Genomic DNA, 15,488 nt, shown 5'->3' on the forward strand with positions numbered 1-15,488 from the left:
CCTCCTTTGTCGGCGCCGGGCGGGGCGGGCCGCGCAGGGCCTGACAGGTCGGCCGGCGCCATGAGCCGGCGGCCGGGCCCGGGCGGGGCGGGCGGGGAGCGGTCCGGCTCAGCCCGGCCCGGCACCGCGGCGCGATCGCCCCCCTTTCGGGCCCGAGCGCCCGGCTGCCGGGCACCTCTGCCCGCCTTGCTTTAGGCACCGCGGGAGGCCGGGCCCGCCCGGCGCTGTGGAACCGGGATCAGCCTCGCCTTCTATCCATTTTATTGTTTCCTCATTACGCCTGGTCTTCGTAATTCCGATTTGGTCAATATCGAGCCTCGCTCTGCGCCTGGAACCGCCCTCGGGAGCCGGGAAATTCTCGGCTGGCATTGCCCGCGCCGCAGACCCGCCGCGGGGTCCCCGCCCGGCCCCGGCTGGACCGCCGGAGAGCGAGGGGAGCTCCTGCTGGTCGCCGGCACCCCCTCCCCGCGGTCCCCACAATTTGAGGAAGGAGCCTCCCCCGTCAGGGGCGGCGGCTGCCACCTGCGTACCCTTCCGCAGAGGCAGGCCCCTGGGCCGCCTCGTGCGGGTTGCACTCACTCGGAAAGAGGAGGCGCGGGTGTTTTGCGCCCTGACAGCTTCCCACTGGGAGGAGGGCGCTGACCTGTTGAGGTTTTAAGGGGCTGTGGCATCACCGGGGCAGAGTTAACCTGGGGGTGTGGGGTCGTGGGGAGGCGAGCTGGTTAAAATGCCGATTCCTGGCCCCGCCCGGGCCCGCCGGTGACTGCTTGGGGTGGGACTTGGAAGCGTGCATTTCCCAAGGCTGCCCAGGTGGGGCTGCGGTCGCCGGAGAAGGCAGCTGGGCGGGGCCGGGCCCCGCGGGCCGCCCTTCGCTTTGGCGTCCGGTTCTCCCCGCGCACTTCCCGGTGGCGGCCGCTTTGGGCGGCGTCGTTTGCTTGATGCAGGGGCGTGGGCCGGATGAACCCCTAGGGTGACTTCACCAGGTGTCAGTGGAATTTGTTGAAAAGTGGGGGAAGGGATGATGCCAGCTGCCATTTTGTGGGGTCTTTGTCCCTAGTCTTCCTTAAACCTTCCGGGGAGGAGGCCCCATTGGTAGAAGACAGAGGCCCAGCGGGGTCAGGGACCACTGCGAAGATGCTGCACAACGCAGACTGAACTCAAGATCTCTGAGCCAGAGGTGCATTGCCCTCCACAGCTTTCTTCACTTTTGGCCTACGTTTTAATCCCGACCTCTCAAGGGTAAAGAACGGTTGACAGCTTGAGCCCTATGCCTGGAGGAGGGCCTGCATGTAATAAACACCCTCAGTGAATGTTTTAATGAGTTAATAAGATCAGTGGACTCTGAGGACTCTTGTTATTAATTCATGCCACAGTTATAAAAATGCATACTGTGTGTGGAGGCTGTGCGGGGAGATGGGTGCAAAGCTGAATTAAGCCCTGACCACAGGTGTGGGCCTCCTGACGCTGCTTGTGCATTGGAATCACCCTGGAAGCTTTAACAATGACCATTCCTGCTGCCTTTTTGACCTTTGAAATAAAAATCTGGAGTTGGACCTGGCTATCTTTATCTGTCTTATCTACCTTATTTTTTCATGGCTCCCCGGAAGATTTTGATGTGTTGCCATAGTTGAGAACCTCCCATTCAGTACAAGAGAGAAAAATGCAAATGATTATTTAAAAGTGATGATTCCCATGAGAGAAATATGTATCCTTAGCATAGGGGCCCAGACGGAGTGGTGCCAACAGTTGGGAAAAAAGGTTTCTGTTTAGTATTGGAGTGGAGGATAGCTTCTCCTTTAGAATTTGCCACCTGGGAACTAATTTATTTCCTCAGCAGTGACATGGATTCAAATTCAATTCCAGAGGAATTCCAGGTGTTTGCATATATGTTCTTGTATTTAATCTGCATTTTTAGGAGTAGCCTTGTCAAGTTGGGGATCTTGGTATCTGGAAACACTTTTGGAAAGCCTTCTTGTAATTTAAAGGTGGGAGGTGAGGTAAAGAAATAAGAAACAAACATATTTGTGATGGTCAGACTCTCTGCTGGGCACTTGAGATAAATGCATAAAATTGCTCAGTTGTGTCTGAGTCTTTGCAACCCCTGCCAGGCTCCTCTGTCCATGGGATTCTCCAGGCAAGAACACTGGAGTGGGTTGCCATTCCTTGCTCCTGGGAATCTTCCCAATCCAGGGATCAAACCTGAGTCTCCTGCCTTGGCAGGTGGATTCTTACCACTGTGCCACCTGGGCTGTGTTCAAATCCTCATAACCACTGTGTGAATTTTTGGTGTTAGTTTCTTCATTTTATAGCCAGGGAAACAAGGTTCAGTGATGCTAAATAATTTGTTGGAGGTCATAGGGATAGTCAGTGGGGGGGATGGATTTGAACCTGATCACCTCCTTTTATCTCATGGCTCTAAGCTGTAGGATGGTTGGAGGATTTTGTGGTTAAAGAAAGCAAAAACCTAGGTGCCACAGGTCCCAGGAGACAGAGTATAATTAGTGCTGGGATCACTCAGCATTTGCCAAGACATGCCGTTTACTTGCTGGAGGAATCCCGTAGCCCCAGAGCTCTCTGTCTTCAGAAAGTTACCACATCCTGATGTTGAGAAAACTATTGCAGCGGCTTTGTTAGGACAGAAGCACTTGCCTCACATCGCTGGAGACCTTTTTTCTGACATCATGTGCTTTGCTTCTGGCTAAATGAATTCTCCTCCTGGGGAAACACAAGAGACGGGTCAGGAGCGTGGGCTCAGGATTGGAGAACTGGGTGCAGGCCTGGGTTTTGCCGCTCACTAGCTGGGTGACTTGGGGGACATTACTTAACCTCTCTGGGCTTTAGTTTTTCACCTGTAAAGTGGAACTAACAGTAATTCTGTGTGCGTGCTTGTGTGCTCAGTCATGGCCAGCTCTTTGCACCCCCGTGGACTGTAGCCCTCCAGGCTCCTCTGTCCATGGGATTCTCCAGGCAAGGATACTGGAGTGGGTTGCCATGCCCTCCTCCAGGGGATCTTCCCAATCCAGGCATTGAACCCAGGTCTCCAGCATTGCAGGTGGATTCTTTATCATCTGAGCCACCAGGGAAGCCCATAATTATTTGTACCTCCTAGGACTGTTTATTTTGAGACTTAATCCATCGTAAGTTTGGAACACTAAGCACTCAATACGTCTTAGACGTCTGCTAGACCAAACAGTGAAAATTAGATTTTTGTGTGAGGTTTGCCTTTGGTAATTTCCGGAACGCTCCTTGGAGAAGAAGGACTTTTGATGGTGGGAAGTTGAGAAATATAGACTTCATTGCTCTCTCCTGATCAAATCCAGGAAATGATTAACCACATAAATGATTCCAGCCAGATAAGTAGGTGCCCTGGTGTGGTAGGTAGAGAGCAGGTTGGGCAGAACTGAGACTTTGCCTTTCCTGAGTCATGATTAGGGATCTCATGGACAAATTGGACAGGATGCTTTGATTTTTTGATTTATTTGGACTTGGGGAACAAGGAAATTTTGGATGTGAACTGAATTAAGAAACAGCTGAGTGTTTAGGTACACAGTTTACTTCAGCTTTTTTTGGTGGGGGGCAAACAACTTTATTGGGGTTTGGGGCTTCCTGGTGGCTCAGATGGTAAAGAAACTGCCTGCAATGCAGGAGTGCTGTGTGCTCTGCTTAGTCGTTCAGTCTGTCCGACTCTTTGTGACCCCGTGGACTGTAGCCCGCCAGGCTTCTCTGTCCATGGGATTCTCCAGGCAAGAATACTGGAGTGGGTTGCCATGCCTTCCTCCAGGGGATCTTCCCAAGCCAGGGATCGAATCCAGGTCTCCCGAGTTGCAGGCGGATTCTTCACTGTCTGAGCGACCAGGCAATACAGGAGACCTGGGTTCAATCCCTGGGTCGGGAAGATCCCCTGGAGAAGGAAATGACAACCCAGTCCAATATTCCTGCTTGGAGAATCCCATGGACGGAAGGGGCTACAGTCCACGTGGATACAGTCCTCGGGGTCACAGAGTCCGAAGGGACTGAGCAGCTTACACTTGGGTTACCTTATGTCACATAAAATTCATCCACTGTTAAGGTACAATGCATTGATTTTTTAAAAATTAAATTTACAGAGTTTCTGTAGATCCTCACAATCCAGTTTTTGAACGTCTCCATCTCCCCCAGAAGTTCCCTCTTGCCTTAATCCCAGGCTGATTTCTGTTTCCATAGTTTTACCCTTTCTGGAAATTTCATATAAATGGAGTCATAAACTGTGTTGTCTTTGTATCTCCCTTTTTTTTTTTGGGTCATTTAATAGAATGGTTTTTTAATTTTAATTTGTAATACAGGTTTTAAAGGTTACTGTCCATTTATGTGCTAAGTCACTTCCTAGTTGTGTCTGACTCTTTTTTGCAACCCTGTGGACTGTAGCCCACCAGGTTCCATGGGGTTCTCCAGGCAAGAACAGTGGAGTGCGCGGCCATGCCCTCCTCCAGGGGATCTTCCCAACCCAGGGATCGACCCCAAGGATCTTACATCTCGCGCATTGGCAGGCAAGTTCTTTACTACTAGCGCCACCTGGAAAGCCCTGTGCCTTTAGAGTTACTGCAGAATACTGGCTGTGTGTTGTAACACGTCCTTGAGCCTGTCCTACACTCAGTGGTTTGTATTTTTCTCTCAACAACCCCCTCCCAACTGGTAACCACTAGTTCGTTCTCTGTAAGCCTGCTTCTCTTTTGTGCGCAAGGTGAGTTTGTTTCTGGTTTAGTTTTTTGTTTTATATTGGAGTCCAGCCGATTCTCAATGCCGTGTTGGTTTCAGGTGGACAGCAAACGGATTCAGTTTTACATATACATGTATCCTTTTCAAATTCTTTTCCCAATTAGGTTGTTACAGGATTTTTGAAAACGTTTATCGGCTGCAGTGGTCTTAGCTGCAGTGCTCGCGCTCTTTGCTCTTCATTGCCTCGTGTGGGGTCTTTCGTTGTGGCGTGAGAACTCTTAGTTGCAGCGTGGGACCTAGTTCCCTGACCAGGGATCAAACCAGCGTCGCCTGCATTGGACAAGTGGAGTCTTAGCCGCTGGGCCACCAGGGAAGTCCCTGTTACAGAATATTGAGCAGAGTTGTTGACGCAGCGGTTTTAAAGTTCCCTTTTATTGCTTAAAGATTTCCGCCGTGTAGGTATGCCATACTTTATGTCTTCACCATGATGGACATTTGGGTTATGTCTTGTGTTTGGCTGTTATAAACAGTATCACTAAGAACATTCAAGTCTTCGTGCAGACACACGCTTTCGTTTCTCCTGCCACGGTGAGTGTTTGAGACGGAGTGTCGGCCGTTCCTGGTTCTTCCGTCGTGGTCCTGTGGGCTCCCTGTGTCGTCTCCCTCTATCTTCCCGTTCAGAGTTGTGGTTGCTCAGGGTTTGCTCCTGGCCCTCTTTGCCTTTGGAAGTCTGGGTTGAGCTCGTCCGTGCTCATGGCTTTGTGTGTGCAGGCTTGGTCGCTTGGTCACATCCAACTCTTTGCAACCCTTCCAGCTGTAGCCTGTCTGTCTCCTCCGTCCATGGGATTTCCCAGGCAAGAACACTGGAGTGGGTTGCCATTCCCTCCTCCAGGGGATCTTCCTGACCCGGGGATTGCACCCGAATCTCCTGCGTCTCCTGTATTACAGGTGGATTCTTTACCTGCTGAGCCATGGGGGAGCCCTTCCCTGGTGGCTCAGATGGTAAAGAATCGGCCTGCAATGCAGGAGACCCAGATTCCGTCTCTTGGTTGGGAAGAGCCCCTGGAGAAGGGAATGGCTGCCCACTCTAGTATTCTTGCCTGGAGATTTCCGTGGACAGAGGAGCCTGGTGGGCCGGAGTCAGTGGGGTCGAAAAGAGTCGGACACGACTGAGCGACTAACACCTTGAACCCGTGGCTTCAGTGACCTGCAAGTCCTCCTGCCGTCTTCCTGAGTCCTCCTCTCAGCCTGGCTCCCACTGTGAGCCTGGTCTTCCTCCAGTGTTCCCACGCACGGAGAATGGTGTGCCAGCTCTTCACGGCAAGACCCTGACACCCAGCATCTGGATGCTGCCTTGCCCTTCTCTTCCTTTGCTAATCCTTTCTCAGGACCTCCCCTTTTGCTCCCTGAGTTGCTCTGAAATCTGTTCTCTCCTTCAGCATCGCTGGCCCCTGCTCATCCTCCTTGTCTTTGTCGTCATCATCAGTTGATACCCTACATCCATGCTTTCGATCGTCCAGTGAGGTCTCCACCTCTCAGCCAGAACAGGTGTGCTATGCCGGTTCCGTTGTGCCCGACCCTTTGCATCCCGGTGAACTGTAGCCCTCCAGGCTCCTCTGTCCATGAGATTGACCAGGCAGGAATACTGGAGTGGCTTGCCATGCCCTCCTCCAGGGGATCTTCCTGACCCAGAGATCAAACCAGCATCTCCTGCACTGGCAGGCGGGCTCTTTACCACTGAGCCACCTGGGAAGCCCAGATATGGCCAGATGCTCTGATCATGGGCATGTTCTGCTCAAAGCCCTCCAGGGAACCATCTCACTAGGTGCCTTGGCCCTGCGCTGTCCAGCACGGTAGTCACTAGCCTCCTGCCGTTGTTTAAATTCAGATTTAGAGTAATTATAACTAGATTAAAGTTTCAGTCCCACGTTTCAGCGTCCAGTCCCCACACAGGGCCAGCGTCTGCCGTACAGGTTGGCCCAGAGGCCAGCAATCCTGCCGTCACAGGAGGTGCTGTCAAACCACGCTGCCAGGACCCTTGCCGCCTCCTGAGCTGATCTCAGTGCACTTCGGCCCCTTCCTCGTCCAGCCGCGTGCTCTCTGCTCACTCTCTCCTCCCGGCTCCCTCTGGACGCAGGGCCTCTGCACGTGCTGTCCTCTGCCTGGAAAGTCCTCCTCTCCCCTCTTCATCTGGCCGAAGCTCCGTCTTCCATTAAGTCCCACTGAGGCCTCAGGTCCTCAGGGGAGACTTCCCTGACGTCCCCTCTGCAGAGCGGGTCCCGTTCTGGGAGCCTCTCGGAGCGCCTACTCCTCTTCTGTTTCGCTCAGTTGCAGTTAGACATGTCTTTGTGTGACCCTTCAGCTGGGAGCACCGCGGGGCCCTGGCTGGGGACAGGTCAGTCAGCATCGCATGGAGCCTGGCACGGAGTGGGTGCCCAACACATCCTTCTTCTTTTTTTTTTTTAAGAAGAGAACAAGTCTACACTTTTATTTACTTTTCAATAAGTTTAAATCCTTGAAGAGCACAGCGTCACTCCTTGAAGGGCACGCCAAGAGTCAGATTCTGAGTCTAGTGGCCTTGGCAGAACAAGTTGCTTTGAAATTTGGCATGAACCATGCTGCTGCTCCCACAAGCACGCGTTGCCTTTCCCCAGATTACGCTGGTTTTGTTACGTTTTCCTCCCGGAGTTACTGTACTTTCTTTGTTTTGCACATATAAGCACATCTCTCGCCTGGATAGAATTCAGTGTTATCTTGAGCGTGTGTGTGTGTGAGCACGCGTGCGCTTGCTTGCTTGCTTGTGTCCGACTCTTTGGGACCCCATGGACTGTAGCCCACCAGGTTCCTCTCATCCATGGGATTCTCAGGCAAGAATACTGGAGTGGGGCTGCCAGTTCCTCCTCCAGGGGATCTTCCCGACCCAGGGATGGAACTGGCACCTCCTGCATGGCAGGGGGATCCTTTGACCACTGAGCCCCCTGGAAGCCCAGTACAGCTTCAGTTTTCAGGCTGTGTGCAAGTTCCGTAGGCCTCACTTGTGGCCAGCGAAAATGGCCACGGACCACAGCCTTGCAGAATATTTGTCGTTTTAGAAGTCCTCCTCCTACAGGCCTCCCCAGGGGCCAGGAGGACTGAGAGAGCCCAGGAAATCCTTGTTGAGAGAAAGCATGCCTGAAGCAGATCTCCAGTTTATGAGAGAAACAGAGCTGCCTCTGCTGTTGAGAATAGGGAGGGGGGAACCTTTCTAGCTGGTCCAGGCAGAAGTCTCCATGTCCTCAACTCTAAGTCTGTAGGACGCCTGTTGGACGTTCTTGAAGTGCTGCTCCTGTGTTTTCCTGCCTCGGCCGTCTTCCCTGGTTGGGGGGATCGAGTCCGCCTGTCTTAGCCATGTGGTCTGAAGGCAGGACTGGGAGTGCCGAGGGGCTTGCGACGTGAGTACCAGGAGAGGGGAGTCTCAGGCCAAGAGACCAGGTGCCCTCTGTGTGCCCCTCTTGCCCTCCGCCAAGGGGCGCCAGCCCGTCCGCTCCTGTGATGGGCTCTTGGCTGCCTTGGGTGAGAGAACAGCCCAGGCAGGCGTTGGCAGCGGCCCACCCGGAAGCGGCCTTTGTGCCCTTTGCCAGCCCTGCTCCACCAGTGCCCTCCACTTCCTGGCACGGCCTCCCTGCTGTGGGCCTGCCCCGGTGCTGAGCAAAACCAGTCCAGTGTTCCCTGCCCAGGCGGGCACAGGTGGTGACATCGGCTGTGGAATTACACGCCGACCCAGGTGGAGGTGCTGGAAGGGAGCTGGTGGGCACAGGGACGGGAAGGCCAGGGCGCCCGCTGCACAGCAGCCCCAGGGCAGCAAGGCGGCCCTTTGAGCTCGACCTCTGGCCCCTACGCGTGCAATCAGTGGGGAGGAGCCACCAGGGTATGGAATAAGCCATCTTTGGACTTTTGGGACTTTTCAGCATAGAAAGTCCTTTCATATTTCTACCCAGGTGCAAATGGTGGAGGTCACCGGTGAGGGCTCTCCAAACGTGATGGCCACCTTTGGGAATGGCCACGGAGTGGCTCGGGCTTCACTCCTGAAAGTGACTGGAAAGAAGAAAGCCCGTTGTAGCATATCTTTTTGATGACTTTTACCGAAAGGGAGAGAATGTGCTTAGTCGCTCAATTGTGTCCAACTCTTTGCGAGCCCAAGGATTGTAGCCCTCCAGGGTCCTCTGTCCATGGGATTCTCCAGGCAAGGATACTGGAGTGGGTTGCCATGCCCTCTTCCAGGGGATAGTCTCGACCCAGGGACTGAATCCAGGTCTCCTGCATTGCAGGCAGATTCTTTACCGTCTGAGCCACCGGGGAAGCCCAAGAATACTGGGGTGGGTAGCTTGTCCTTTCTCTGGGGGATCTTCCAGACCCAGGAATTGAAGGAATCGGGGTCTCCTGCACTGCAGGCAGATTCTTTTCCAGCTGAGCTACCAGGAAAGCCAAAGAGAATGGTGCTGATTTTTTTTAAAGTGAGCGTTTGCTTTATTTATGTGATTGTGAAAGATTGATTTACGCATTCAGAGCTTGGCCTGTGGAAAGCATCACCAAAGCTCACTTTAGGTGGCTCAGGGCCAAACATTGAAAGGCTTGCAGTTATGCTTTTGGTTCCTTCTGTTTATACTGAACGACCCTTGTCGTCTTTTTATAGTAGTGACAGGAAGTTTCCTTTCTCATATGTTTCAGTAAAAAAACAGAGAGTCGGTTTAGAAGTATGAAGTCAGTAATAGTTGGGGAGCTTTGTAGATGTGCCTGTGTCGTGGCTGACATTTAGGAAGCGGTGGCCTGTGCTGACGTGGTGCTGTTGGTCTAAAAATATAATGATATTGTTACAAAGAGGAAAGAAAAGGGATAAGCTGGTTGTGCTAATAGAGTTAAAATTCTAAAAAGTTTTTTTTCTAATTTTGTTGAAGTAGAGTTGATTTACAGCGTTGTTAGTTTCCGCTTTATAGTAAAACGATTTGGTCATGGGTTATGCATTCTTTTTCGTATTCTTTTCCATTATGAGTACGTACAGAATATAGTAGGACTTTGTTGTTTATCCATCCTGTGTATAATTGTTTGCATTTGCTAATCTCAAACCTGGCTTCCCTGGTGACTCAGTGGTAAAGAATCCGCCTGCCAAGACAGGAGGCGTGTGTTTGATTCCTTGGTCAGCAAGTTCCCCTGGAGAAGGAAATGGCAACCCACTCCAGTATTCTTGGGCTTCCCTTGTGGCTCAGCTGGTAAAAAATCTACCTGCAATGTGGGAGACCTGGGTTCAATCCCTGGGTCGGGAAGATTCTCTGGAGGAGGGCATGGCAACCCACGCCAGTATTCTTGGCTGGAGAATCCCCATGGAGAGAGGAGCCCGGTGGGCTACAGTCCATGGGGTCGGGGAAGAGTCGGACACAACTTAGCGACTGAACGACACACCCCAACAATCGGAAATTCGCAAGCGGCCCCTCTTCCACCCTCTCCCCGTCGGCAGCCGCAAGACTGTTCTGTCTGTGGGTCTGTTGATGTTTCATGGATGAGCTCCTTTAGATCAGATTTTAGATTCCACACGGAAGCGGCATCATATATTTGTCTGACTTACTTCACTTGGAGTGGTAATCTCTAGGTGCATTCACATTGCTGCAAACGACATTATTTCATTCTTTTTTTTTTTTCCCACGGCTCGGGGGGGTCTTCCTCCACCAGGGATCCAGCACGTACCCTCTGCATTGGAGTGTTAACCACTGGACCACCAGGGAGACCCATTCCACTCCCTTTTATGGCTCAGCCATCTCCCTGTGCTGGTTCCACGTCTTCTTGATCCCTTCTTCTCTTGGTGGGCGTTTAGGCTGCCTCCCTGTCTTGGGTGTTGTAAATAGGGCGGCAGTGAGTGACCTTTGGAGGTGCATGTGTCTTTTCAGATTCTAGTTTTGTCCGGACGTATGGCCAGGAGGTTGGATTGCTGAATCATATGGCCGCCACTCTATTTTCAGTTTCTTAAGGAGCCTCCCTATTGCTTTCCGTAGTGGCTGCACCAGTTTGCATTCCCAGCAGTGTAGGAGGGTTCCTTTTTCTCCACACCCTCTCCTGCATTTGTTATTTGTAGGCTTAAAAAATCCTTTTTCTTTCTCCAAGTCATCCAGGAAAGAAATGCTTTTAAAACAGTGGTTAGTTTGCCTTGTTGATCAGGGATCTTATGGTTGGTTTAATCATCGTCTAAAGTTCGAGGGGATTGTGCGAGAGGACAGCTGGAAGGGGCCCCGTGGAAAGAAAGGCTTCTTGTGTGAACTGGCAATCGGGGTGAGCTGAAGGCTGTTGCCTCCTTCCCGTTAAATCTTTGTGGCATTTGCCCCTTGCCAGGGCAGAGCCTGCTGGCTGCCCTGCCTGAGAAAGAAGCCGCCTGCGGAGGGAACTGCCCTCCCCATGGAGCCGGGCCTGGCAGGCTGCCTCCCTCCGCCCGGCCATCTGCTGGGCCACGGATGAAGTCGGGTTTGGCCAGGTTAGACCTCAGGCTTTGGCTAACCCTCAGCCTCCGCAGCATCAGTGTCTTCAGTTTGACAATTCTCTACCGTGCAGGCCTGTCCTGTGCGTTGTAGGAGTTTGGGCAGCAACGCTGGCCTCCACCCTCTGGAAGCCAGTAGCAGTCCTGTAACCTAGGGGCCCCCCAGCTGGGACAGCCTGAAGGGTCCCCAGACATTGCCGTGCCCCCCGGGGGTGGGGGAGTAGGAGTGGGCAGGACCACCGCTGTTAGGAACCCCTGGATGAGTGGAATGTTCATGTTCTGTGAATGGCCATAGCCTTTGTTGTCCTTAAGGTGAGTCATCATCTTTTTACAAAAATAAAAGAAAAACCTGTTGGGCAAGAAATTCATGTTTGGACCGTGTTCTCAACTCTGAGTTCAGCTTCTTGACTAAGGAAGCCTTGAGCTGTTGGAATAGAGCATTTGGGAAGTGTTCTGGGCTGACATGTATCCCTGCCCAAATTTACACACCAGGGTCCTAACTGTGCACCTTTTAGAAAGTAACTGTGTTTGCACACAGGGCCTTTAAAGAGGTGATCAAATTAAAATCAGTCATTACGGCGAGCCCTTAACCAAGCTGAGTGGTGCTCTAGGAAGAGGAACGTAGGATGAGAGGAGAGACACTAGGGAAGAGACGAAAGTCCAGAGGACCCAGGGCAAAGGTGGCCGTCGGCACGCCAAGGAGCAAGGCCTCCGAAGGTGCCCAAACTGCTGACGGCTTGATCTGGGACTTTCCAGCCACCAGAGTGATCAGAATATAAATTTCTGTTGTTTAACCACCCAGTCTGTGGTACTTTCGCATGGCCGCCTAAGAAGACTTAATACAGGAAGCATCTCCTGGTTATTTGTAGGTGAGGAGTCTCTTGGTGTCAGTGGTAAACTTTTATTTTAAACCGATGGATGAGTTCTTCAGTGATTTTCCTTAGACAGTCCAGTCTCCGTAAGCATATTGCAAGGTCATGTGCGCTAGAGCTGAGTACCACCCGCTCCCATAACCTAAAGCACACCCCACATGCTCCCCAGGGAGGAGGCACCTGTTCCAGATGTTTCCTTGTGTTTGCAGAGTTCACGGTGGTCACATTTCCAGCTTGTGCTTTGGATGGTTGGTTCGTTAATTCAGACTGTGCTAGATTAGTCTGATGAGGAGTATAATAGTTGCTTACCACTGATGCGTGCTGATTGGGCTTCCCTGGTGACTCAGCTGGTAAAGAATCTGCCTGCGATGCAGGAAACCTGGGTTTGAGCCCTGGGTCAGGAAGATCCCCTGGAGAAGGGGATGTCTACCCACTCCGGTATTCTTGGCCTGGGGAATCCCATGGACAGGGGAGCCTGACGGGCTACAGTCCAGGGGGTCCCAAGGCGTCGGACACGACTGAGCAGCTAGCACACTATTGGGCTTTTCTGTAAGAGCTTGCGGATACAGCTGAGCGAACTTTTTGGCCAGCCCAATACGTGTGTTGCTTCTGGCGGAAGCAGAGAGCAGAAAGGATGTGCCAGGGAACTTTTAGGAACTTCAGATCATCCCGGGGATTGTGAATTCTTCAGAAGCCTGGCTTCTGTTTTCTGGGTTCGTTTGCACGTTGATCCTTATTTTCCTGATTTACTCTGTGTGAGGGAGACGTTCCTGGTAATGGAGGAAAAAGGCAGAACATGTGTTTCTAAAATGTCTGGACTCACCCTTTGAATCTGAATACCTTTTAGCTTGTATAAAGCAGTCAGTCCCCAGGGAGGTCCAAAGACAATGTAAAACTGGAGAACTGCCGCACCTTCATGTTCTTCCCTCTTTTTTTAGTTCTCCGGATTAAAGGTAATTTGAGACTCTCATAGAAGGGATGACAGAATTGTGTCTGGCTAAGTCAAAGGACCAGGAAGGAAGTAAACAGATAAGACCCCTTGTCCCACGGGTAGGGCTTTTTCTTTCCCCCCCTAAATCACCTGATTAAAACCTATGCATATGTACACATTCATGCATCTGCAAACCCAGGAAAGTGCGTCAGTAAATGCACAGCTTGATGAGTCTTCATGAAGTGAACACACTCCTGTGACTGGAGGTGAATAAACAGGCTGTGACCTCAGAAGCCTCCCCCCGCCCCCCGCACCATCGGTGTCCTGACTTCTAACAGCAGAGACTCGGCCTGTTTTTGACCTTTAAGTTCATGTGGTCATGGAGCAGGTACTCACTCATGCCTGTTAATTCTTGCTGCATCTTTTGTTCATAAGGGGTGACTATGCTGCCTGTTTATTAGAGTTTGCTCACTTCTGTTGCCAGATGAAGTCAGTGTAGGAATAAGTCATTGATCTGTGAACAAGGAGGGGTTTAGGAGTGTCGACCCTCAAACAGTCAACAGTCCAAGGACTGGGCCTGCTATCTTTGCCTCAAAAACAAAAGAATTGATAAATGACTCACCCATGGGCAGAAGCTGAAACAGTTTGGATAGAATCAGGACTCAAACCCTAGTTCTTTTTTTTTTTCTTTAACTCTTTGTTTTATATGGGAGTATAGAATCTGCCTGCAGTGCAGGAGACCCAGGTTTGATCCCTGAATCAGAAAGATCCCCTGGAGAAGGGAATGGCAACCCGCTCCAGTGTTCTTGCCTGGAGAATCCCATGAACAGAGGAGCCTGGTTCTTCTCAGATATATTCTGAGAAGCAGCTTGGTCTTTCTTTTAATTTGGCCATGAGGCATATGAGGTCTTAGTTCACTAACCTGGGATGCCCCCTGCATTGGAATCTCGGGGTCTTCACCACTGGACCACCAGGGAAATACCTTTTTAATTTTTTTGCATTTCTTATTTTACATTTTTTTTTTTTTTAAGAATCAAAGTAACATTGGTTTGTAACCTTATGTGTTTCACGTGAACAACATTTTATTTCTGCTTCTGTATACTCTACAACCAAAGACCCCTTCTTGAGTAGTTTTCATCTTCAGGGAAACAGTAAAAACCTCTAAGTTGTATTTTAATTGTAAAGCGAGTGCATGTGTGTTAAAAAAGAATTGGAGAACAGAGAAAACTACTGACTGAGATGCGGGTGTTAACTTCTCCCTTCAACAGCGGCCACAGTTGACACAGACCTTTCAGCATGTGCTGTTTTCTCCCTGCCTTGGTTCTGTGTGTACGTTGTTTGGTGAGTTATATCCATGTAGCACGTGTGCCTTTATTCCCATTTTTTCTCACCCAGCATTTTAATGTAAAACTTTTGTGTGGTATCCTGATGTGCTTGTAAACGACACTTTAAGTGGCACCCTGCTGTCTCTTTGAGGAGGCATCTTTAATTCACAAAACCCAGGACCCTGGATGTTCAATTCATTCTGAACGCTGGCCCTCCAGAGCAGAGGCACCCGGAAGACGCACGGAGGGCCGGTGCACGGAGGCGCAGGCCTGGGTCACCGTGATCTCGTGTTTGCTGCGTGACTGGAGATGCCCCCGTTTTGGTCCGCCTGGCCGCTCCCTGACGCGGCCCGCGATCTCTCACGTTTCCAGGCTGTTGCATTAACTGGGGTGGACCTTTGTCAGACAGGCGCCGATTGCCCCTAGACAGCTGGGGGCCCTGGGGAGCCAGGGCTTGCTGGAGAAGAGCCCCTGTACCGCCGCCAAGGGTGGCTGCCAGGCCCTGCAGGGGCCTGCGTGACCCGCCCAGAGCCCCCCTGGCTCCCACATGGAGACTTCTAAACACTAGCATTTTATTGTTTTCCAGTATAAAAGTAATAATTTCTGTTAAAGAAAACTGGTGGTTTCTCTTATAGAAGAACTAAAGATGCAGAAGCTGGAATTTAAAGCCCAACTTCCTGTTAACACTAGGTGTGTTTCCTCGTGGGCGTCCCTGGTGGCTCAGTGGTCAAGAATCCGCCTACCAGTGCAGGGTACACAGGTTCTATCCCTGGATCGAGAAGATCCCCTGGAGAAGGAAATGGCAACCTGCTGCAGTGTGCTTGCCTGAAAATCTCAGGGACAGAGAAGCCTGGCGGGCTACAGTCCACGGGATCGCAAAAGAGCTGGACATGACTTATTGCCTCAACAACATATTTTCTTCTGATCTACAGTTTTATCAGATGGCTGTTGCTGTTGCTGCTGCTAAGTCGCTTCAGTCATATCTGACTCTGTGCGACCCCATGATTGCAGCCTACCAGGCTCCTCTGTCCATGGGATTTTCCAGGTAAGAGTACTGGAGTAGGTTGCCATTGCCTTCTCTGCAGATGGCTGTTAGGTGACATTATTTCATTGGGTTTGCTGTTAGAAATTAAAACTTAGTCTGTAGAGGCAGTCTTGATGCATGA

At 51.3% G+C, this 15,488-nt stretch overlaps 1 long non-coding RNA gene across 1 annotated transcript in view; it reads left to right on the forward strand.

The window, feature by feature from the left end:
* Positions 1-2,122, forward strand: part of LOC120869058 — a 3,380-nt gene extending 1,258 nt beyond the window's left edge. Inside the window, exons 2-3 of the long non-coding RNA XR_005722419.1 lie at positions 719-721; positions 1,866-2,122. This is a non-coding gene — a long non-coding RNA (uncharacterized LOC120869058). The remainder of the gene's footprint in view (positions 1-718; positions 722-1,865) is intronic.
* Positions 2,123-15,488: the final 13,366 nt, after the last annotated feature.

Source organism: Oryx dammah, unplaced genomic scaffold (genome assembly GCF_014754425.2).
Source record: "Oryx dammah isolate SB20612 unplaced genomic scaffold, SCBI_Odam_1.1 HiC_scaffold_10, whole genome shotgun sequence".
Taxonomy (NCBI): Eukaryota; Metazoa; Chordata; class Mammalia; order Artiodactyla; family Bovidae; genus Oryx; species Oryx dammah.